Genomic DNA, 26,750 nt, shown 5'->3' on the forward strand with positions numbered 1-26,750 from the left:
CATGCTGAACAGACTCACTGACACTTTTTTTTTCCTTCCTTTAAAAGAGATTTAGTCTTTACCCTCACATCAAAGAAAGAATATCAAAGAAACACAAAATGGAATTTGTGATTAGTAGAAACAGACCGTATTAATTTTTCCTTCTAAACAATACCCTAAGACGAAAACAGGCTAAAGCTATTATGCTAATTCAGTGATGGAGAGCTCAGATTGTGACACAAATAAACAATGTGTTTCAGATAAAACAGACTATACACTGTACCTCACAATTATATTTTATGGTGGAATATATATTTATGAAGCTTTTGGCCTGGTGATTTAAGAGAAATGCCCTCAAGTCTTCAAGTTTCTCTAAGTTCCATGTGAAACATTACAGCTCTGTGACTTCCATTACTTATGGAAATAAAGCCCAATGTCTTTGAACAAAAGTCCAGGAGTCAGTGCCCTCTGCCTTGGTTGTAGGACGGATGGACTCTGGTGTGGGCTAATTATCTTGGCTCTGCCCTGAAGTCAAGGAATGCACTATTATTTTCCTTCCTAACAGAGCCTAGGAGACAAGTCAGGGAGCCCTGATGGCTGATCAAAGAAACAAAACCAATCTAAAGAATGCATTCCTCACCAGGAAGAACTCATTAACCATATCAATAAGGCTTGTTGTTGTTCGGTCGCTAAGAGACCCCATGAACTGCAGCACGCCAGGCTTCCCCATCCTCCCGGAGTTCGCTCAGACTCAGGTTCATGGATTCGGTGATGCCACCCAACCAGCTCCTCCTCTGTCGCCCCCTTCTTCTTCTGTCCTCAATCTCTCCCAGCATCAGCGTCTCTCCTTTAGATACCCCACCTCCTCCTTTCAGTTCATCCTCAGGAGAGATGCACTGTGAGAACTCATCCAAGTGTTTAATCATTCACTGATACTAGATTTCCTCTGATAGGTGAGACTATGTTTTCTCTCCCACAACCTGGCACCAAATGCTGCCACGTATGCAACCATCTATTGGCAAGCGGGCACAACAACAGGCATGTACTCAATTCCATGAGAAATCTCTCTCTGTTCTTTTTGGTGTTCCAACAACATTTTGGATCAAAAGTTCAATGCAGGCAGGTATCATGATATTCTAATGCACCATTCAGCTAACTCTTTTAGTTAGTTAAGGATAGTCTTACATATAAGACTGGGCTACACTACCAACTGACCGGTCATGTTCAAAAGGTGACTGGCTTTCCCATATTTGGTTCACTAGATTCTAACATCCTATTTATCCACAAATCTTGAATCCCTTCATTTCACTGTTTGGGAGTAAATTCTTCACTTCAGCTCAGTTCAGTTGCTAGTTGTGTCCGACTCTTTGCGACCCCATGAACTGCAGCACGCCAGGCCTCTCTGTCCATCACCAACTCCCAGAGTCCACCCAAACCCATGTCCATTGAGTCGGTGATGCCATCCAATCAACTCATCCTCTGTCATCCCCTTCTCCTCCTGCCCTCAATCTTTCCCAGCATCAGGGTCTTTTCCAACGAGTCAGCTCTTCACATCAGGTGGCCAAAGTATTGGAGTTTCAGCTTCAACATCAGTCCTTCCAATGAACACCCAGGACTGATCTCTTTTAGGATGGACTGGGTGGATCTCCTTGCAGTCCAAGGGACTCTCAAGAGTCTTCTCCAACACCACAGTTCAAAAGCATCAATTCTTCGGCGCTCAGCTTTCTTTATGGTCCAACTCTCACATCCAAATCCTCCTCATTGATCAGATCCAAAGATCACTGAAACATTTATTGTAATCATCTCGTGAATCTTCCAAATACTAGCAAAAAACCTGAACTCAATAGTCTGTTAGGAATTATATATATCCATCACTGAGATGCAGATTAACTCACATACAGCACACACACACACACTACACCCCACTACGTCTACAATGAAGAATTTAAAAGTAAATTATAGAAAACATAACCAAGCAGGTTATCCATTCATTTTAACACTCTTTCATTAAATTTAAGATTGAAATGAATAATTCTAGGCAATACATGATAAAACTCTCTCTCTCCTACTCACGTCAGAAATTCCTGCCAAACCTTACTTCCTTTCCACAGTGTATGAAAGACCTGGTAGCCAAAGAGAGCATGGATGGAGGACATGAACAGCCTGGGTGCTGGTTCCAATGCAAATTACCATGTGGTACCTTCTGGTTAGGAATCTCTGTGCAACAGTTTCCTCCAGAGTTACTGTCAGGGCAACTGAAACGCATATTAATTCACATCAAATTGCAACAAATTCACCATCCACGGTATATACCACCTTCGGCCCACAGCCTGTAGCACTGCATTAATCACACGCTGGTCTGGGAAAAAGAAAACAAAAACAAACAAAAAAACCAACAACAAAAGAACTTCTCTGCCTACTAATAAGGAACGAATAAAGAACAGATTCTCTATTCAAAGAACAAAACTTCAACCTATGTCTACAGCCTACCTGGCCACCACCTGGACCATTTCTTCCCATTTCCTGCCTCTGGGTTTCAGCTCAAACTGTTCCCAGCATCTGATATGCCTTTCCACACACCCCCCTAGGGTAGGATCTCCCTCTAACCAGTTCTGAGACTGTGATGAGTTCACCTCAGTTTGCCTAGAGCACCCGGGAGAAAGTCTATACTGAGTATGTGGTCAACAGCCAAAGTGGGCCCAGGAGAGTGAGGACCAGGACATCCCATATCACGGAGCCCAGGAGCCGGCCGTGGGGGGAGCAGGGAGTTGGTCAGCAAGAGGAGGCAGAACCAAACACAGCAAGTGCTCAGAACTCTTTATCCCACGTGATCTTCTCTCACAATCCCCCTCTCGGCAGTCCCAGGCTCACACTCAAAGCCCTTGTCTCTGCTGCCCTGTCTTAGACTAAGGAAATGGATCCAGACTTCCAACGGGCTCAGAGTCCCTGCTACTAATAGACCCCCACTGTTACATATGACTTCCCCATCCCTGAACATTTACACCACTTTCTAAGAGTCCACGGATGTGTCTGGGCCCTGAGCTTCGTGAACGAGCCTGGGCCTCATTCATCTTAAGTGTGCCCAGAACCCAGCAGAGCAATTGGCCAGTAGAAAACGCTCTGCAAAATGTTCATCAAATAATTGAATAAACACATGAACTCTAGAAATGTGGCAGGGCCTGCTGACAGGCTGCTCTACTGGCTCGGTGAGCAGGTTTCATCACAATGACCCTGGGCAGTGCCCATTCTTTTGCTCACTCTCCCACAGCAGGTCAGAAGCCAGTCCTAAAGTGCCTTCCCCAGCAACCCCTGTTGGCATGGACTCTACGGGTACTGCCCCTGGTCCTTCCTTATATTCCCTGAAGGATAAAAATAACCCTGCACACATAGGTATCTTGATGTTCTCATTATTTTACTAACAAGTTCTCTAAAGTAAATGGCAAGTTTTTTTTTTTTTTTAATTTCAGAACTATGTTTTATTTAAATTCTTAAAAACTGTCTAATATCACTGCTATGGGTCTGAATGTTTGTGCCCCCGTCCCCCACAAATTCATACATTAAAACCCAGTGTGACGGTACTAGAAGATGGGGGCCTTTGGGGAGTGTTTAGCTCATGAAGGTAAAGCCCTCATAGGTAGGATGAGTGTCTTCATAAAAGAGGCTTGAGAAAGATCCAATACCTCGCCCGTCCTGTAAGGTTACAGAGAAAAGACACCAGGAAATGGGCCTTCATGGGATGCAGAATTTGCCCACACTTTGATGCTGACCTTTGTAGCCTCCAGAACCTTAAGAAATACACTGCTGTTGTTTATAAGCCACTCAATTTATGGCATTTATTAGTCTGATAGACTAAGATGTAAAAACGTGAAAGTGTTAGTTGCTCAGTCGTGTCCTGTTCTTTGCAAACCCGTGGACTGTGGCCTGCCAGGCTTCTCTGTCCATGGGATTCTCCAGGCAAGAATATTGGACTAGGTAGTCATTCCTTTCTCCAGGGGACCTTCCCAACCCAGGGATTGAACTGGGTCTCCTGCACTGTAGGCAGATTCTTTCACATCTGAGCCACCAGTTGAGTCCCTTGACTGGACTAAGATAACTACTAATAAATACTGACTTATCTCCTACTACATGCAAGAAACTAGGCTGGTTGGGTTAGGTCCAGAAAATAAAACACAATCTTTTTTACTCATGAGGCTTTTTATCTAACATGGGGAGACATGGTTTGTCCCCACAAAGAAAAGTGAAAGAAAGTGAAAGTGAATAGTCACTCAGTTGTGTCTGATTCTTTGCGACCCCATGGACTATAGCCTACCAGGCTCCTCTGTCCAAGGGATTTCCCAGGCAAGAATCCTGGAGTGGGTTGCCATTTCCTCCTCCAGGGGATCTTCCCGACCCAGGGATCAAACCCAAGTCTCCTGCATTGTAGGCAGATTCTGTAGCACTAAGTTGCCAGGGAAACCACCACCAAATGAGCTCCGCAGACACAGCACTGGAGGACTTGACTGCGGCGGCCGTCAGTCAGATGCGCGTTTGGAAAGAAGGTGGCGCCGTGACGGAAGCGCAATGTGAGCACGTAAGGGTCAGGGAAGTAACAGCAAGCAGATTCAGGTCTCAGGACGCTTTGCAAGAACCCTGGCAGGAAGAGGCCTCGACAGCACACCAGGAGCACGGCAGGCTCTGCGTCAGGAACCTCGTGATCACAGCAGCAGGCTTGCCCTGGGCCCCGACCACCACCCGAGGTGACCGTCGCTCTTTAAGAGCCATCCTCTCCTGAACTCTCTCATCCCTGTGAGATGTCAGGACTGAAAGAGAACACAATTTGCTAAACTAAGCAGCTAGCAAATAATTGAGGCTGCTGAAAACTTTTCAGTGTGGCTTATTTGTACGGGATGAAAAGAGAAAAAGTGACCTGACAGAGAAAAGCAGGGTTGCTACGATCACCAGAGGCGCACCAAATGACCAATGGTTTTAGCAAACACCTCAGGAGACGGGCAATTAAAACGGCCACACGAGGAGCTGGAGGGCACGACAACATGGCAGAGCTTCTTGCATCTGCGAAGTTCACCTCTAACCGCACTTAACTTCATAAACCCAGGAGGAGCCCCATTCTTTACAAGTTTAATTTCAAAGGTCTAGCAAAGGAATTCGAGACTACTGTACTTCTTTTCACAGGCACATTATAAAATATTAGCAGAATGCCATAAATGAATCAAAATGAGGCTACAGTGACTTTCTCCAACGTAGAAAACTACCCTTCTCTTCATTATCTGCAGAGGACTTAGCATCAACTCTGTTAAGTTCAACAGGAAATTGCCTGTACTTGCCAAAAAATATGACATTACTCAGAGAGGTGAGACATAAAACCTGTGCCAACTATTGCTAATTATTGGGTTGGTCAAAAATTTCATTCGGGTTTTTCTGTAAGATCTTCTGGAAAAACCTAAATGAACTTTTTGCCCAATCTAATACACTATAGAAAAATGCAGTCATTCTCTTTCACATATAATCAAATCGGCTGAGAGTAAAGACGGGAAAAACCAACACTTAACTGGTTACCTTATTCAACTTCCACAACCCTGTGAAGCAGGTTTAATTACCTTCATTTTCATTGATGATGGAAGTGAGTTTAGAAGAGCAATTTGTCCAAGGCCATGAAGCTAATAAGGGGTAGAGCTGGGACTCAAAACCTGAGTCCAAAAGCTCTTGAGTCTTTGTGCACAAGTAAACACTCTATGTTCAGTGAATGATGCAGGAGGGTAGGCAAGGGGGGATACGGTGTGCTAAGAGACTGCTTTACCCTCTGGCCCGACCGCTGAGCAGAGTGAACTGTGATGCCAACACTCATGACGACTGGGCAGGGACAAGAGAGGCCAAATGGGGCTCGAATGAATGGGTTGGGGAGAAAGAGATGCTTGCACAGATACGTGGAGTTCAGTGAATCAAAAGACAGTGACTAGCCATAGGCTATAATTATGCCTATCAAATTCTAGGTTTTTAAAAATAGAATTTCATGTCAAGTATCTCACTGTAAAGAAACACAATTATGTAGATGATCTGGCTATTTGAAGACCACCCTGGGCTGGCAGATGAGAACAGAAGGTGGGTTTCCATCAGAAGACCCCATTTGTTCATTCTCACGCCAGTGACTGATCCCCAGTTACATGAACAATAGTTCACTGGTCAGGGTGGAAGATACATGTGATTAAGGGACTATAATATTGCAGAGGAAGACTGATAAACAACAAACATTCCAACACAGAGTCAAACGCAGAATGTGATCTGTACTCATCACCCTGCAAGTCCAGAGAAGACAGGAACATGGTTTCCGAGCACTCCAAGGTCCCTTCCAGCCACCACCCCTAATACTCCCAGCCCAGGCAAAAACAGAAAGGGATGAACTAGGAGGTCCATGTTTTAACCCACATGTAAATAAACAACATGATTCCTTCCAGCTCAGCTAAAGGGAAGGAGGGAGGGGAGAAGAACGAACCAAAGACAGGAGGAAAACTCTTACGCACTAACTTTAAGGAATTTGTCAGAAATTCACGTGGTATAAACGCTGTGTGTATGCTTTACTGGAAACGGTTTTCCCTAACGTGGCATGCCTGAGGACACAGCACTATTTTCCAAACAAGAGAAAAGCGTGCTTTAGACCATTAGCTCTCATTTGGAGCTTGTGAAAAAGTCAATAGAATTTGACTTGTGTCCAGACCCTTTGCATGAGGTACACTGACCTCTTGTGTCTAGAAATTCGCTTTTTTTTTCTATAAGAAAACAATTAAGTTTTATAGGTATATGATGAAAGGCACAAATTGATAAACTCTAATGTTTTACTGACATGACCAGTTGAATAATAATAGACCTAGCATTAATTTTAGACCAAGGAGATATCCACTCTCATTAGACATGTCTGGATACAACTCAATGTGATGACTGGAGTAGGAAATGGCAACCCACTCCAGTATTCTTGCCTGGAAAATTACTTGGACAGAGGAGCCTGGTGGGCCACAGGCCGTGAGGCTGCAAAGAGCTGGACATGACTAAGCACACATGCACACATGCAGGGTGATGATGCATGCCATGCAGGATACTCTAAGACCCTGTAGAGAGAGAAAGCAGGATCATCCAAAGACTGAGCCGGAGGCTCAGCCCAGTTTCCGGAACAACAGATCCTGCTCTGGTACCTGGCTCCCACAGGAGGAAGGGCTGTGGCCGAGTTCTCCTTCCTGTGAGACCAGTGACTACACTTACCCACGAGGAAGGCTACAATCTCCCTGTACCTTCTACATTTTGCATACAAGTCCAGTCCTTTGGTATCCAAGTAGTTCTTTGTCCCTGAGCCTTACAAGGCCACTCTCGCATCCCTCCTCCTTAAAAGGAAGGAGAGCAGAGGACGTAAGCCCTGAACAGCCTCTGTACTTGATCAAGCTGGGGAGGAGGGGTCAGTACCACAGTGTTCTCAACACCCAGCTTTACACCCAAAGATACTTTGCCCTAAAGGGACACTGGTTGGGACAATCATGAATTGAAGTTTGAACAAAAAGACTGAAAGTATAAATTGTTCAATACTGTATTTCTACCATATTTTAATCATTTATTTGTAAGGCTAACTCCTCTACTGGACTCAGAGCTCCCTGAGGTCTGGGACTATATCCTCAAGGCCTAGCTCAGTCTGGCAGATAGAGTGAGCTCGTTACATGCTTGTCAAATACACGAAAAAATTAGTGCTACAAGGCAACAGAGTTGCCCCAAATGAAATACGGATTTCAAAGCTGATGTGGCATTTAAGTATTTATAAGACACCATGGAGAATGATTAGTAGAGTCAGGAATAGAATCAAACCCTAAGTATCTGATGATTTATTTGTGGGTGAGAGCATTTGAGAGAGAATGTGGTTATCAAGGTGGGGTCACCTTCTGACAAATCAGAGGCTGATGTTCAATGGCATATATATCAACATTCTTGAATTAGGAGGAAAAAATCCTATTTAAAAATAGGGAAATTGAAAAAAAAATTAACGAGATTCAGATAATTCAATATTTTACTACTAAACCACAGAGATCTAGATTACTAGGGAATAGCAATTGCTTTGAATTAAATACCACTCTGGGTAAGCCAGTGTTAGCTTAATGAGCTTTCTGTGTACTGGGCTTAATAAAAAATTATATTAGTTGTTTCATACAAATATGGTAGAGTTGATGAATTACTCATAATGAAGGAAAATAACTCCTAATCCATTTTAATAATTCCCTTATTTCAAAATACAGAAATTTATCCCTAAGCACACAGAATCCTGGATGATGATACAGGCTCAGAGAAATTAAGTGATTTGCTGGAGTCACATACCTAATTAATGATGGAGACAAGATCGGAATTGTGGTCTCCCAACTCCTTGTCTGGTACACTTTCCGCCACCTAAGTGGTTCCCTAACAGTGCTCCGTGGAGCCCTCCAGGCACCCAGGAATGGGGCACGGAGACCTGGAGGACAGATTCCCACAGCTTGCCTCCTCGTGCCTTCTTGGCAAGTAGACTCCCTGGGTTTTCAGTGGTTTAGTACCAGATTTACGGATTTCATGCTGTTGAAAAAAATACTAAAAAAAAATTATCATCATGCCATAAAAAAAGTCTATTTTGTTACTAAAAACATTTGGTATTAAACAATCTCAGAATAAATTGAGATTCTTGATAAAACACAATACTGTCCTACATTTTTCTCATTTCACTACGGATCACAGAGGGGAAAAAACATGGAAAGGAATGTTCTGTAGACCTGCATTTGATAAGTGATGATTTTGTGGGGAAAACACAGTATCTAGGTGTCTCAACCACATCCCAGTAGCAGAGTACCCCTGACTGAGCTGTTTCGTCCTCCGCGTTTCTGTCTGTTAAAATTCAGTAATAATTCCCGACCCACATACTTCAGGGGTTCTTCCTTCACAAAAAATTGAGTCTGCTTATTCTCAAAATGTGGCCTCGGGACCACCTACAAAAGCAACATCTGAGGTGCAGATTAAAAACCCCTGTTCCTTGGCCCTGCCCTAGATGAGGCTCTCAGAAAATGAGATCCAGCTCTCAGAGACGCGGGTCAGGAGGCAGTAAACCTGGGCTCTTCTTTTGCCGGTGGCGCTGTGTCTTATCTGTTCATCCTGGTGGAGACCAGTGTGGATTTCAAGGATGGAATTCCTTTGCGACTCTGCACTAACTAGGAGATAACTAAAAAGGAGACCATGAAAAGGAGGGCAGGACCAGGGAGGACCAGAATAACGAGAACATCACTTATTCTCACAGCTGCTGTTTTCTCCTTTGACAAAGACTGTGACCGGTATCACTGACTTTTTAACCCACCCTGCTCAACTCTTCACAGGTAAGCTATTTTTAAGCAGAATCTTTCAAGGATTAAAAAAAAAAAAAAATCTTTTGACAGATGCTGAGTTGCTCTGGCAGAAGTGACCAGGGACCTGTCCCTTGAGCCCACTCTCTCGGACACCTTCCACCCTCCAGGTGGCCTCTGAAGCCCCCTAACCCGGAAGAGAGCAGAACGACCCCAGCTCTGAGGTGTCAGTCTGGCTCCGGAGAAGGTAAATCTAACCATCAAGCATCAAACATCAACCGGTGCCGTTGGCTCAACTATAGTTAGCACAGAAAATACAGCCCACCACCTGATTCTTCTTCTTGACCAGGGATTCATGTGCAGAAGAATGGCGGGCACAGCCCAACACAAACACCACCAAGGAGAAGACCCTAACCCTGAACTTTTCAAATCCATTACTCACAGCGTCTTCCATTTCTCCACATCCTCATCAATGCTTGCTATTTTCTGTTTTGCTTTTTTTTTTTAATTTTTATAGTAGTCATTCTAAAGGGTGTGAGGAGATAGCCCACTGTGGTTTTGATCTGCATTTCCCTAACGATTGTGGGAGCATCTTTTCATACACCTGCTGGCCATTTGTATGTCTTTTTTGAAGAAAACTCTGTTCAAGGGCTTTGCCCATTTTTAAATTGAGTTTTGTTGCTGTTGCTGTTATCTTTGTAGGGGTTCTCTATAAATTCTGGATATTAATCCCTTATCAGATATATGCAAATATTTTCTGTCGTTCAGTGGGTTACTAAGTGGTATATTTTTTAATTACTAGGATTTTAATATATTTTTGGCTGATGTCTTAACCTTTCCATAATTTATTTTGGATGGTGTACTCCTACAGAAGAGAGATGAGCCTGTTAGTCTGATCTGTGAAATTCTTAGCAAGCAATGCTCTACACAGGTTCAATGCCTGATGTTTTTGATGACGACTTTGAAACAATGTAGGATATTATTTGGTATCATTTTTCTTTCAATCACTTTTTTTCCTATTTGGTTGGCAAATAAGAGTATAACTTAATTAAAAGCACATAATGTGGCCTGATTATGAATAAAATGTCCCAGCTCACTAGAGCATAATTCCTACAGCATTTGTGGAGAATTAACTAGCTTTATTAAAGATTTGGAGGACTAGTCACTTTTTCATCATCCTTTACATCTTGCACTTAAAAGTCTTTGTTTCTTATCCATTATTTTCATCCTTTATTCTGGCCTTGTAAAAACAAGATGAAAATGTTAAAAAATCACAGACATTTCTAAACGACTTCTTCATGCTCTGTAATAATAGAAAGGCATAGTTTTCTAAAATATCAGTTAAAAAGTAAGATTTTCACGTTCTTCGAACTAGAAGGCCAAAGAGACAAAAAGAAAAGCAGCAGTTAGCAGAACAGTTTGGATTTAAATTTTTTGTAGTCTAAAATAACTTTACGTTCATAAACAATTTCTCCCAAACTCCATACTCACACTAACCATACTGGGTTGGCCAAAAAGTAAAGATGTAACGAAAAAACCCGAATGAACTTTTTGGTCAACCCCATATTACAGGTCAGGGATACCAGTTCCAAGTCCTGAAGCAGAAGATCACCCAGTTAAACACAGCTTACTCTACTTTCTAACTTGGAATCTGCTCTGAAGTTAAACAGCAGGGCAAGCCACAGCCTCCCTCAATGTGGGTCTCTTCCCCTCCCAAAGACCCATGCCTGAGTGCCTTGCACAGTACCTGACATACAGCACACACTCAATACAAGTCTGTTAAGTAAACTAACAATTTAAATATATTAGCTAGGGTTTGTGGTGTATTATGTGCCAGGCCCTGTGCTGTGTGCTCCAAGCTGTGATGTCACAACTCCAGGGGCTGCTGTTGTCACTTTCTAACAGCCACACTATACTACACTCAATTGTGTATTTCTTCCCATCAACCCCAGTTGATATATATATATATATATATATATATAGCCTTTCTCTCCTCTAAAAATTCTACTGCATGCTACTGAAGGAAAAAGAAAAGGGACTTGGTATTTTTATCTTGATTTTTGGGGACTCCCATTTCTCAATCTTTTTGTATAAGTAGAGTTTATTAAACTTGTTTCAGCTCAGCTGGGAAGAAGTCTAGAAGCAATATATTTTTGAGTTTCATCCTCTCCCACTCAATTCAGTTGCATGCATCTTGCAAGCAGGCTTCCAAGGTGGCACTAGTGGTAAAGAATCCACCTGCCAATGTAGGAGATGTAAGAGACGCAGGTTCGATGCCTGGGTCTGGAAGATCCTCTGGAGTAGGGAATGGCAACCCACCCCAGTATTCTTGCCGGGAAAATTCCATGGACAGTGGAGCCTGGCGGGCTGCAGTCCATGGTGTCCCAAAGAATCAGATATGCCTGAGCACATCTTGCAGGAAGGAAAAACAATGCATATGACATATGCAATAAAAAATCTGAGTGAGGCGGCAAAGTTTCAACAACTAGAATTATTACTGGTTATGATTAAAATATAAGGACACCTGAATTTCTCTTTTCTGTTTATGCTGTTTGAGTCTCATTAAGTCCATGTTTCTGCTTTCTTCTAAATATTATTTTCCATATTTCAAACATCTAATTAAGTAAACACAATGTAAACTGAGATGATATACTGTTTGGAAAACCATAAAATTATAGAGTAGATAGGCTTCCATTATAATCCAATTTTCACTCCATCATAATTTTCCCAAAGGGTTTCCTCTGGGGTCGAAACTTTCTAAGCTCGGTTTTGGCTCAAACCTGAATGTTTTAATTCATGAGAATTTGAAAAAGATTTAACTCCACCTTTTCTCTGCTGATCATGAGTTTGTTTTCCATAAAAGTAGACCAGGGTTTCACCTCATTTTGTTGACATAGCTTCTGCCAGATCCCCTTTCTCCTGAATCCTTGAGCACTTAATTAATTCCATCCTGTAAATGGCACAAAAGACTAATGAGTTGATCTTCTTTGATCCATTCCCCTGCCAGTTCTACCCCTTGCATACTGTACCCTCTGGTATATGCTCTCTTGGTACCCAGGACTATTGTCTTACTACGGACACCTAGAATTGTTGGATCAAACGGGATGCAGATTTTAAATAGTCATAGATATATATTGACACACTAACTTATAAAATGACTGCAAAAATTACTATCATTCCACCTATACACAAGAGTGTATCTATTCTCTATATTCATCAACACTAAATATTATCAATTTGCTGGATAAAAATTCCTTCTCTGTTATTTTAACATAAACTTTCATCAGTGTTATGAGTTTGGATATTTTATTGCTCACTTTTTGTAATGCTATCACTCATTTGCTTTTCATTTCGTTGTGGAAGATCTAGACGTTAGTTTTAGAAGGTTCTGCACCTCTAAAGATATCTTTATTGTACCTTCATGTTTGAGACTTTCTGGGCTCAAAATAATCTTCCATGAAAATTAAAGGTTTTATACTTCACTGTATTACAAAATTTAGGATAGCCAAAAGAAGTCTGCTAACATAATGCTTCCTTTCTTCTTAGGTAACTTTCTTTTTCATCCTTGGGAACAGAATTTTTTTCATTATCCTATTCTAAGAGTTCTGAAATTTCATCACGGGGCACATAGGTATAGGCTGTTTTTCTTTCATTTTGCTGGAAATTGGTCAAATCATTTAAATCTCAAGGCACAAGTCTATCTCCAACTTAGAGGAATTATCTTCTGGCTATTTCTCTGATAATTTCTTTGATTATTTTCTTATCTATTTCTCCGCTCGCTTCTAGAATTCGTAGTCAGCAGACGCTTGACCTCGTGGATTGATTTTTCATGCCCCCGCATCTCTCTTGTGCTTTCATTTTGTGACTCATTGGCTTTGCGTTTGGGGAGGAGGCTTTCAGATTCCAAATCACTATTCTGGCATTCAGCATTTTCATTCCATTATTCAGCCATTCCATTGATTTTTTTCATTTGAAGACTGGGATCTCTTTCTGGTTCTGATTCTATGATTTGCATTTTTTAATTTTTAAACTGAAGCAGTATCATGTTCCTCTACACTTGAAACACACTTTCATGAGGTTAGCATGTACAAAATTTGACTCCCAAACTGCATGTGCCCCAATACAACATTTCAGTTAGGTTGCTTAATGCAGAAATTGGGGGAGAATCCCATAACACTATTGTGTGCATAACTAAACAGTGAATTATATGCTACTAACAATAACGGTAGTTAATATATGTTGCAAATTTCCTGCTTTTTAAAGTATCTGACAAGCTCATTTAATCATTAGAGAAACTCTGTTACTATTTTACAGAAAAAAAAAAACATTGATAGAAAGTGGCTAATTGCTGCTGCTGCTAAGTCGCTTCAGTCATGTCCAACTCTGTGTGACCCCATAGACGGCAGCCCACCAGGCTCCCCCATCCCTGGGATTCTCCAGGGAAGAATACTGGAGTAGGTTGCCATTTCCTCCTCCAATGCATGAAAGTGAAAAGTGAAAGTGAAGTCGCGCAGTCGCGTCCGACTCTTTGCTACCCCATGGACTGCAGCCTGCCAGGCTCCTCCGTCCATGGGATTTTCCAGGCAAGAGTACTGGAGTGGGGTGCTATTGCCTTCTCCATAATTGCTACTAGTAATTATTATTGCTAGTAATTACTAGCAATACTACTAGTAGTATTGTTGTATCATTTCTAGTGATACCAAATACTACCAGAGAAGTAGAGGAGTCAGGTTTGATCCCAGGCAGAGTATCTCTAGCATCCACTCAATTAAAAAAGTCAATAGTCTAACAGTTGTTTGCACAACTATTAAAACAACAAACAGACAATTAATGCAGCTGTCGTGCTAAGCAGTGCAACCTGGATAGTCTAGAGTTTAGATGCCAAAATGCTTCTGAGTCAGGATCCCTCTGAATCAACCACTGAAGCTAGGAACACTCTCCTGGGCATCTATGACATTTTAATATCCATCTCATGTTCCAGGAGACCTGTGAGCAAAGGCAATCTTAGAGCAGACAGGAAGTAACTAACAAAGCATCCTCTGTTCACAGTATTTCAAACAATACCTATCAGCTCTCATAAATCATCTGCTGCAGTGGAGGTAACAAGCTTGACGCTGATATTTTTAAGACCTGAAGTATATAATCAGAGGAGACAAGTTGTTTGGGGGGTTTACTTTGATAGACGGAAAGAGTACAATTTCTCCAAAAGAACCAAAGTGGCGCAAAGGAGAGGTGCTGCCATTCAATTATTTCTTCCTTATCATTTCTGATAGAAAGTCCCCTGGGAGTGACCCTGCAGAGCCTACCTGTGTCCAAATGCCCTCAGCTAGGGAGCATCATACAAGTGATGCTGAGAAATGAAAATGACAGGACTTGGAAAATGGCTGCAGCTGAGTGCCAACCAGCAGAAATCTCTTCTGTGCAGATAAGGCATCATCAGAATCTGAATACAGTTATCTTTCCACATTAGCCCTAAGTGGTGTGTGGAATCAACCAGGTTGAGAATGATTAAAAGTTAAGAGGGTGTAGTTTCCGTGACAATAACATTAAACAAAACTGCCTCAACTAAAGTACTGCTGGCTATTTTTAAATCTTTAAGAACAAACAGGAAATCGCTAAATCATTAAAATCAAATTAGCATAATTTAGGATCTAAAATTATTAGAGTGTTAATGCAATGATGACATTTCTGTAAACTCAGTTAATGAAAAATCACTGTTACTTCTTGGGAGGAAGCAATTGCATTAACTAAGATCATTGGGTACCCTTTAGACACTTCATCTTAGTATGAGCCAAAATTTCTATGAGTAATATGAATGCTAATATTTTATATGAAATTAAATATTAAAATTAAATTAGGATGAAAACTCATGGTGATATATAATAGTACATAGAAAAAGGAATTTTCTACTTCTCTATTCAAAATATGCATACAAATGAATAAAAACTAAAATAAACAGTTGTAAAAACAAATTCTAGTGATCGTTTGCACCACACTGCACCTGTAGTTAACAATTCTGTACTGTACACTTGGAAAGTTAAGAGGGCACCCTGCTCGCCAAAACCAAACAAAACCTACACACAGCAATGAAGATCCAGCACAGCCAAAAACAAATAAATTTTAAAAAAAATTATGCACCCAACATAGGAGCACCACAATATGTAAGACAAATGCTAACAAGTAAAAAAGGGGAAATTAATAATAACACAATTATAGTGGGAGACTTCAATACCCCACTCACACCTATGGATAGATCAACTAAACGGAAAATTAACAAGGAGACACAAACTTTAAATGATACAACAGACCAGTTACACCTAATTGATATCTACAGGACATTTCACCCCAAAACAATGAAGTTCACCTTTTTCTCAAGTGCACATGGAACCTTCTCCAGGATAGATCACATCCTGGGCCATAAATCTAGTCTTGGTAAATTCAAAAAAAAATGAAATCATTCCAAGCATCTTTTCTGACCACAACGAAGTAAGATTAGATGTCAATTACAGGAGAAAAACTATTAAAAATTCCAACATATGGAGGCTGAACAACACGCTGCTGAATAACCAACAAACCACAGAAGAAATCAAAAAAGAAATCAAAATATGCATAGAAACAAATGAAAATGAAAACACAACAACCCAAAACCTATGGGAAACTGTAAAAGCAGTGCTAAGGGGAAGGTTCATAGAAATACAGGCATACATCAAGAAACAAGAAAAAAGTCAAATAAATAACTTAACTCTAAACCTAAAGCAACTATAAAAGGAAGAAATGAAGAACCTCAGGGTTAGGAGAAGGAAAGAAATCTTAAAAATTAGGGCAGAAATAAATGCAAAAGAAACAAAAGAGACCATAGCAAAAATCAACAAAGCTAAAAGCTAGTTCTTTGAGAAGATAAATAAAATTGACAAACCATTAGCCAGACTTATCAAGAAACAAAGGGAGAAAAATCACATCAACAAAATTAGAAATGAAAATGGAGAGATCGCTACAGACAACACGGAAATACAAAGGATCATAAGAGACTACTATCAGCAAGGCGGCTGCGACAGGCGCGCCAAAGCGCGGCGTAGAGGAGCCACCCCACGTCCGAGGTCAGGGGCAGAAGCCGGGAGGACCCTATGCCTGAAGGGCGGTGGCCAAGAGGAGTTACCCCACGTCCAAGATCAGGGGCAGCGGGCCGAGAGTACCAGACTGCCACGGCGCAGGAACGGCTGAGAGGAGCTACCCCGCGTCCGAGATCGGGGGGCGGCTGAGAGGAAATACCGAGAGTCCGAGGTCAGGGGTGGCGACGAGAGGAGTTACCCCACGTTAGAGGTCAGGGGCGGCGGCTGGGAGGAGATACCCCACGCCCCACGCCTGAGGCCAGGGGCGGCAGGCGGAAGGAGCAATCCCATGCCTGAGGCCAGGGGTGGTGGCCAGGAGGACCAACCCCACGTCTAAGGAGCCAAGGCTGCACGGGCACAGGAGGGCCTAGAGGAGCTACCCCACGTTGAAGGTCAGGAAGGGTGGCGGTGAGGAGATACCCCTCATCCAAGGTAAGGAGCAGCAGCTGTGCTTTGCTAGAACAGCCGTGAAGAGATACCCCACGCCCAAGGTAAGAGAAACCCAAGTAAGACGGTAGGTGTTACAAGAGGGCATCAGAAGGCAAACACACTGAAACCATACTCACAGAAAACTAGTCAGTCTAATCGCACTAGGACCACAGCCTTGTCTAACTCAATGAAACTAAGCCATGCCCATGGGGCAACCCAAGATGGGTAGGTCATGGTGGACAGATTTGACAGAATGTGGTCCACTAGAGAAGGGAATAGCAAACCACTTCAGTATTCTTGCCTTGAGAACCCCATGAACAGTATGAAAAGGCAAAATGATAGGATACTGAAAGAGGAACTCCCAAGGTCAGTAGGTGCCCAATATGCTACTGGAGATCAGTGGAGAAATAACTCCAGAAAGAATGAAGGGATGGAGCTAAAGCAAAAACAATACCCAGCTGTGGATGTGACTGGTGATAGAAGCAAGGTCCGATGCTATAAAGAGCAATATTGCATAGGAACCTGGAATGTCAGGTCCATGAATCAAGGCAAATCGGAAGTGGTCAAACAAGAGATGGCAAGGGTGGATCTCGACATTCTAGAAATCAGCGAACTGAAATGGACTGGAATGGGTGAATTTAACTCAGATGACCATTATATTTACTACTGCGGACAGGAATCCCTCAGAAGAAATGGAGTGGCCATCATGGTCAACAAAAGAGTCTGAAATGCAGTACTTGGATGCAATCTCAAAAACGACAGAATGATCTCTGTTCGTTTCCAAGGCAAACCATTCAATATCACAGTAATCCAAGTCTATGCCCCAACCAGTAACGCTGAAGAAGCTGAAGTTGAATGGTTCTATTAAGACCTACAAGACCTTTTAGAACTAACACCCAAAAAGGATGTCCTTTTGATTATAGGGGACTGGAATGCAAAAGTAGGAAGTCAAGAAACACCTGGAGTAACAGGCAAATTTGGCCTTGGAATACGGAATGAAGCAGGGCAAAGACTAATAGAGTTTTGCCAAGAAAATGCACTACTCATAACAAACACCCTCTTCCAACAACACAAGAGAAGACTCTATACATGGACATCACCAGATGGTCAACACCGAAATCAGATTGATTATATTCTTTGCAGCCAAAGATGGACAAGCTCTATACAGTCAGCAAAAACAAGACTAGGAGCTGAGTGTGGCTCAGACCATGAACTCCTTATTGCCAAATTCAGACTTAAATTGAAGAAAGTAGGGAAAACCACTAGACCATTCAGGTATGACCTAAATCAAATCCCTTATGATTATACAGTGGAAGTGAGAAATAGATTTAAGGGCCTAGATCTGATAGATAGAGTGCCTGATGAACTATGGAATGAGGTTCGTGACATTGTACAGGAGACAGGGATCAAGACCATTCCCATAGAAAAGAAATGCAAAAAAACAAAATGGCTGTTGGGGAGGCCCTACAAATAGCTATGAAAAGAAGAGAAGTGAAAAGCAAAGGAGAAAAGGAAAGATATAAACATCTGAATGCAGAGTTCCAGAGAATAGCAAGAAGAGATAAGAAAGCCTTCTTCAGCGATCAATGCAAAGAAATAGAGGAAAACAACAGAATGCGAAAAACTAGTGATCTCTTCAAGAAAATCAGAGATACCAAAGGAATATTTCATGCAAAGATGAGCTCAATAAAGGACAGAAATGGTATGGACCTAACAGAAGCAGAAGATATTAAGAAGAGGTGGCAAGAATACACAGAAGAACTGTACAAAAAAGATCTTCATGACCCAGATAATCACTATGGTGTGATCACTCACCTAGAGCCAGACATCCTGGAATGTGAAGTCAAGTGGGCCTTAGAAAGCATCACTACGAACAAAGCTAGTGGAAGTGATGGAATTCCAATTGAGCTATTCCAAATCCTGATAGATGATGCTGTGAAAGTGCTGCATTCAATAGGCCAGCAAATTTGGAAAACTCAGCAGTGGCCACAGGACTGGAAAAGGTCAGTTTTCATTCCAATCCCAAAGAAAGGCAATGCCAAAGAATGCTCAAACTACTGCACAACTGCACTCATCTCACACACTAGTAAAGTAATGCTGAAAATTCTCCAAGCCAGGCTTCAGCAATACGTGAACTGTGAACTTCCTGATGTTCAAGCTGGTTTTAGAAAAGGCAGAGGAACCAGAGATCAAATTGCCAACATCTGCTGGATCATGGAAAAAGCAAGAGAGTTCCAGAAAAACATCTATTTCTGCTTTATTGACTATGCCAAAGCCTTTGACTGTGTGGATCACAAGAAACTGTGGAAAATTCTGAAAGAGATGGGAATAACAGAACACCTGATCTGCCTCTTGAGAAATTTGTATGCAGGTCAGGAAGTAACAGTTAGAACTGGACATGGAACAACAGACTGGTTCCAAATAGGAAAAGGACTTCGTCAAGGCTATATATTGTCACCCCGTTTATTTAACTTATATGCAGAGTACATCATGAGAAACGCTGGACTGGAAGAAACACAAGCTGCAATCAAGACTGCCAGGAGAAATATCAATAACCTCAGATATGCAGATGACACCACCCTTATGGCACAAAGTGAAGAGGAACTCAAAAGCCTCTTGATGAAAGTGAAAGTGGAGAGTGAAAAAGTTGGCTTAAAGCTCAACATTCAGAAAATGAAGATCATGGCATTGGTCGCATCACTTCATGGGAAATAGATGGGCAAACAGTGGAAACAGTGTCAGACTTTATTTTATTGGGCTCCAAAATCACTACAAATGGTGACTGCAGCCATGAAATTAAAAGACGCTTACTCCTTGGAAGGAAAGTTATGACCAACCTAGATAGCATATTGAAAAGCAGAGACATTACTTTGCCAACAAAGGTTTGTCTAGTCAAGGCTATAGTTTTTCCTGGGGTCATATATGGATGTAAGAGTTGGACTGTGAAGAAGGCTGAGCACCGAAGAATTGATGCTTTTGAACTATAGTGTTGGAGAAGACTCTTGAGAGTCCCTTGGACTGCAAGGAGATCCAACCAGTCCATTCTGAAGGAGATCAGCCCTGAGATTTCTTTGGAAGGAATGATGCTACAGCTGAAACTCCAGTACTTTGGCCACCTCATGCAAAGAGTTGACTCATTGGAAAAGACTCTGATGCTGGGAGGGATTGGGGGCAGGAGGAGAAGGGGACGACAGAGGATGAGATGGCTGGATGGCATCACTGACTCGATGGACGTGAGTCTGAGTGAACTCCGTGAGTTGGTGATGGACAGGGAGGCCTGGTGTGCTGCGATTCATGGGGTCACACAGAGTCGGACACAACTGAGTGACTGATCTGATCTGATCAGCAACTATATGCCAATAAAATGGACAACTTGGAAGAAATAGACAAGTTCTTAGAAAAGTATAACTTTCCAAAACTGAACCAGGAAGAAATGGAAAATCTTAACAGACCTATCACAAGCACAGAAATTGAAACTGTAATCAGAAATCTTCCAGCAAACAAAAGCCCAGGACCAGATGGCTTCACAGCTGAATTCTACCAAAAGTTTAGAGAAGAGCTAACACCTATCCTACTCAAACTCTTCCAGAAAATTGCAGAGGAAGGTAAATTTCCAAACTCATTCTATGAGACCACCATCACCCTAATACCAAAACCTGACAAAGATGCCACAATTAAAGAAAACTACAGGCTAATATCACTGATGAACACAGATGCAAAAATCCTTAACAAAATTCTAGCAAACAGAATCCAACAACATATTAAAAAGATCATACATCATGACCAAGTGGGCTTTCTCCCAGGGATGCAAGGATTCTTCAATATCTGCAAATCAATCAATGTAATACACCACATTAACAAATTGAAAAATAAAAGCCATATGATTATCTCAATAGATGCAGAGAAAGCCTTTGACAAAATTCAACATCCATTTATGATAAAAACCCTCCAGAAAGCAGGAATAGAAAGAACATACCTCAACATAATAAAAGCTATATATGACAAACCCACAGCAAACATTATCCTCAATGGTGAAAAATTGAAAGCATTTCCCCTAAAGTCAGGAACAAGACAAGAGTGCCCACTCTCACCACTACTATTCAACATAGTTTTGGAAGTTTTGGCGACAGCAATCAAAGCAGAAAAAGAAATAAAAGGAATCCAGATTGGAAAAGAAGTAAAACTCTCACTGTTTGCAGATGACATGATCCTCTGCATAGAAAACCCTAAAGACTCCACCAGAAAATTACTAGAGCTAATCAATGAATATAGTACAGTTGCAGGATATAAAACCAACACACAGAAATCTCTTGCATTCTATACACTAACAATGAGAAAACAGGAAGAGAGATTAAGGAAACAATTTTCTCATTGTTAGTGTATAGGAATGCAAGGGATTTATGTGTGTTGATTTTATCAGAGGACACAAAACAGATGGAGAAATATACCCTGTTCATGGATCGGAAGAATCAATATAGTGAAAATGAGTATACTACACAAAGTAATCTATAGATTCAATGCAATCCCTATCAAGCTACCAACGGTATTTTTCACAGAGCTAGAACAAATAATTTCACAATTTGTATGGAAATACAAAAAACCTCGAATAGCCAAAGTAATCTTGAAAAAGAAGAATGGAACTGGAGGAATCAACCTACTTGATTTCAGGCTCTACTACAAAGCCACAGTCATCAAGACAGTATGGTACTGGCACAAAGACAGAAATATAGATCAATGGAACAAAATAGAAAGCCCAGAGATAAATCCACGCACTTATGGACCCCTTAGCTTCGACAAAGGAGGCAAGAACATATAAATGGAGAAAAGACAATCTCTTTAACAAGTGGTGCTGGGAAAACTGGTCAATGACTTGTAAAAAAAAAAAAAAAAATGAAACCAGAACACTTTCTAACACCATACACAAAAATAAACTCAAAATGGATTAAAGATCTAAACATAAGACCAGAAACTATAAAACTCCTAGAGGAGAACATAGGCAAAACACTCTCCGACATACATCACAGCAGGATCCTCTATGACCCACCTCCCAGAATATTGGAAATAAAAGCAAAACTAAACAAATGGCACCTAATTAAAATTAAAAGCTTTTGCACAACAAAGGAAACTGTAAGCAAGGTGAAAAGACAGCTTCAGAATGGGAGAAAATAATAGCAAACGAAGCAACTGACAAAGAATTAATCTCAAAAATATACAAGCAACTCCTGCAGCTCAATTCCAGAAAAATAAACGACCCAATCAAAAAATGGGCCAAAAACTAAACAGACATTTCTCCAAAGAAGACATACATATGGCTAACATACACATGAAAAGATGTTCAACATCACTCATTATCAGAGAAATGCAAACCAAAACCACAATGAGGTACCATTTCACGCCAGTCAGAATGGCTGCAGTCCAAAAGTCTATAAGCAACAAATGCTGGAGAGGGTGTGGAGCAAAGGGAACCCTCTTACACTGTTGGTGGGGATGCAAACTAGTACAGCCACTATGGAGAACAGTGTGGAGATTCCTTAAAAAACTGGAGATAGAACTGTCATATGACCCAGCAATCCCACTGCTGGGCATACAGACCAAGGAAACCAGAATTGAAAGAGACACATGTATCCCAATGTTCATCGCAGCACTGTTTATAATAGCCAGGACCCAGAAGCAACCTAGATGTCCATCAGCAGACGAATGGATAAGAAAGCTGTGGTACATATACACAATGGAATATCACTCAGCCATTAAAAAGAATATATTTGAATCAGTTTTAATGAGGTGGATAAAACTGGAGCCTATTATACAGAGTGAAGTAAGCCAGAAAGAAAAACACCAATACATTATACTAACGCATATATATGGAATTTAGAAAGATGGCAACGATAACCCTCTACGTGAGACATTAAAAGAGACACAGATGTATAGAACAGTCTCTTGGACTATGTGGGAGAGGGAGAGGGTGGGATGGTTTGGGAGAATGGCATTGAAACATGTATATTATCAAATGTGAAACAGATCGCCAGTCCAGGTTCAATGCATGAGACAGGGTGCTCGGGGCTGGTGTACTGGGATGACCCAGAGGGATGGGATGGGGAGGGAGGTCCAGGATGGGGAACACATGTACACCCGTGGCAGATTCATGTCAATGTATGGCAAAACCAATACAATATTGTAAAGTAATTAGTCTGCAAAACATAAATAAATAATTCAATACAAAACTTACAAAAATAAAATAAAAAATTTAAGAGCGTAGATCTTATGAGTTCACACACAACAATAAAAAATTTTTACAGGAATAAAAATAATCCCCTTAGGGTTATGGGAGTATAAGAGGTTTCTTATTTTGCTAAAAATGTCAAAATATTTAATTTCTAACATGTTAAAGATGGAAACAATAACTATACTGGTACCAAATATTATCAGTGGGAAACTCTGTAAAATAAACAAAATGAAGAAAATAAAAGGACCACTAATTCTTTTATCCTGCGATATTACCATTGTTTAACAGTTGGATATGGGGCTTCCCAGGTGCCACAGCGGTAAAGAATCCACCTGACAATGCAGGAGATGCACAAGAGGTGTGGGATCCATCCCTTTGTCCAGAAGATCCCCTGGAGGAGGAAATGGCCAGCCACTCCAGTACTCTTACTGGAAAATTCCATGGACAGAAGAGCCTGGAGGGCTCTGATCCATGGGGTCGCAAAGAGCAGGACACGACCAAGCACAACAAATAGACCACACACACACACACACACACACACACCAGTTTGCTATATACTTTTCAGTTTTTCTCTTTACTAGAAGAAATATTTTCAAATGTTGGGCAATTTTTCTGCCCCTTTATTATTGACATGCTATGGACTTTTCCCCCACATTTTAAAATGTTTTTCCCTAACAGTAGTTCTCAAAGGATGGTCTGCAGACTCCTAAGTGTTCCCTGACCGTCTTTCTTTGGATCTGCGAAGTCAAACCTATTATGTTTTCATGACAACACTAAAATGTGGTTTGCCTTTTTCACCAAGTTGATCTTTGCGCTGATGGGGTAAAGGCCAGCATGGGTAAAACCGCTATAGTCTTCAAGGTAGTTTCTGAGTATGGAACGGTATCAAAAGACAACATTCAGAATTATTTGAAAGGGCTACTGAAATACTCCTCCCATTTATCTGTGAGATGGAATTTTCTTTATATTCTTCCACTGAAACATATCATTCACAGATTGAACAGTGAAGTAGGTATGAGAATCCAGATATTTGCCAGTCAGTAAGACATTAAAATAGGAAATTAAATATTAAATTAAAACAGGAAATAGAATTTCCAAATAGGAAAAGGAGTCCGTCAAGGCTGTATATTGTCACCCTGCTTATTTAACTTATATGCAGAGTACATCATGAGAAACGCTGGACTGGAAGAAACACAAGCTGGAATCAAGATTGCCAGAAGAAATATCAATAACCTCAGATATGCAGATGACACCACCCTTATGGCAGAAAGTGAAGAGGAACTCAAAACCCTCTTGATGAAAGTGAAAGTGGAGACTGAAAAAGTTGGCTTAAAGCTCAACATTCAGAAAACGAAGATCATGGCCTCTGGTCCCATTACTTCATGGGAGACAGATGGGGAAACAGTGGAAACAGTGTCAGACTTTATTCTTTTGGGCTCCAAAGTCACTGCAGATGGTGACTGCAGCCATGAAATTAAAAGACGCTTACTCCTTGGAAGGAAAGTTATGACCAACCTAGAGAGCATATTCAAAAGCAGAGATATTACTTTGCCAACAAAGGTCCGTCTAGTCAAGGCTATGGTTTTTCCTGTGGTCATGTATGGATGTGAGAGTTGAACTGTGAAGAAGGCTGAGTGCTGAAGAATTGATGCTTTTGAACTGTGGTGTTGGAGAAGACTTGAGAGTCCCTTGGACTGCAAGGAGATCCAACCAGTCCATTCTGAAGGAGATCAGCCCTGGGATTTCTTTGGAAGGAATGATGCTAAAGCTGAAACTCCAGTACTTTGACAGCCTCATGCGAAGAGTTGACTCATTGGAAAAGACTCTGACACTGGGAGGGATTGGGGGCAGGAGCAGAAGGGGACAACAGAGGATGAGATGGCTGGATGGCATCACCTACTCGATGGGCGTGAGTCTGAGTGAACTCTGGGAGTTGGTATGGACAGGTAGGGCTGGCATGCTGCGATTCATGGGGTCGCAGAGTCGGACACGACTGAGTGACTGAACTGAACTAAACTGACTGAAGACATTAAAGAGATTTGTGAAAACTGAAAAGACCACTTACTGTTTTCACTAAAATTTTTGTTCTTGAAAACTTGTATTCCAAAAAGTATGTGATTTATGTTAACAGGTAAAGGTAATATGTTTAATGTTGTTTTTAAATATATAAATAGAGATATATTAATATTTTTCTATTTAATTTCTAATACAGTAAATATTGATAGATATAAATCACATGAATTAAGGTTCTTTGGCATCTTCAGTCATTTTTAAGGGTGTAAACAAGCCCGGAGACCACAAAGTTTGGGAAGGGATTTTCTATGTTTTGGGCAGACCACATGGCATATGGGATTTTAGTTCCTGATCAGGGATGGAACCTGTGGCCTCCTGCAGTGGGAGTGTTAGGTCTTAGCCACTGGCCTGCCAGGAAAGTCCCAAGAAAGGACTTTTATCAAAAAAATAGTGGTCTTTTTAATGTGTGTGTATGCTCAGTCACTCAGTCATGTCCAACTCTTTGCGGCCCCATGGACTGTAGCCCACCAGGCTCCTCTGTCCACGGGATTTTCCAGGCAAGGATACTGGAGTGGATTGCCACTGCCCACTCCAGGAATCTTCCCAACCCAGTGATTGAACCTGCATCTCTTGCATCTCCTGACTTGGAAAGTGGGTTCTTTACCACTAGTGCTACCTGGGAAGCCCAAAGTCTTTTTAATGGGCATGCCTTAATGTATTTAACACTAGAATATACAGTTCTTGAAAGCAAAAACTACCTAAAGGGCCTGGAGAGTGAGCTATAGCTCCTGGCATTCCAGGTCCTTCCCCCAGAGGTGGGGCGGATGCAAGACCAGGAGCAAAGGCCAGACTCCCCTTGACTGTTTGGGCACAGCCATGCTCACTCTTCTGCTTAGCTTTTTCTCTCTTCTCTATATTTTGTCTAATTTTTCTAGGATTTCCACAGAAACAATGTTCAAAGAAGGTGAAACACAAATTTATTTCAGTAAGCCACATGATGCTTTCCTTGAGCTCACCTTATACTTCTGATATCTTCATTTTTTTTTTTAATTTCAACCTCAGTCCGGTTGTGTCCTGAGCACCTTAGTTTTCTCACTCCCTTCCCATCTTCATCGCCTCTCAGTCAAATACCAGAGATGTGAATGGCCCTTAATGAATTAGAATTATTTAAATCAGCCTTTTTTTTAAAAAATGTTAAGAATATACAAAGGAGTACTAAGAACTCATGGCCCGGATTACTTATTTTGCAAATTCGGATTTTCTTAAATCAGGATGATTTTTTATTTTTTTTTAATTAATCTAGTAGAATGAAAAAAAGAGTCTGTTCAGAGTCCTAAAGCATAAAAATTCCGTAAAATGCCATTCTCTCATGCATTATTACTACTTTTAATGAATTAAATATATACACAGTTAACCTCATTAATCTCAAATGGTCTCCAGGGGGCTTGCCTAAGTCACCTTAAACATGACTATACTCCCTAAAATGTATTCTGCAGTACCTGGGCATTTTCACTGTTATAGAGGCACTTGCGTACCCATTTAGTCTGGTATCCATGCAGGAAGGTTAAAGAGCCTAGAACTAAAGGACAGTACAGTCATGTGAGGTTCTCAAACTGTGAACACAGGAGCAGCAGATCCTTTCTGTAGTTCAGATGCAGTGCGAGAAAT

The 26,750-nt window shown here is 41.3% G+C and overlaps 1 protein-coding gene across 5 annotated transcripts in view; it reads right to left on the reverse strand.

Annotated features, from left to right (window-relative positions):
• ENOX1 (ecto-NOX disulfide-thiol exchanger 1) overlaps positions 1-26,750 on the reverse strand; it is a 687,342-nt gene that overhangs the window by 382,699 nt on the left and 277,893 nt on the right. The gene's annotated exons all lie outside the window — the stretch shown is intronic.

This window comes from Bos mutus, chromosome 12 (genome assembly GCF_027580195.1).
Source record: "Bos mutus isolate GX-2022 chromosome 12, NWIPB_WYAK_1.1, whole genome shotgun sequence".
Taxonomy (NCBI): domain Eukaryota; kingdom Metazoa; phylum Chordata; class Mammalia; order Artiodactyla; family Bovidae; genus Bos; species Bos mutus.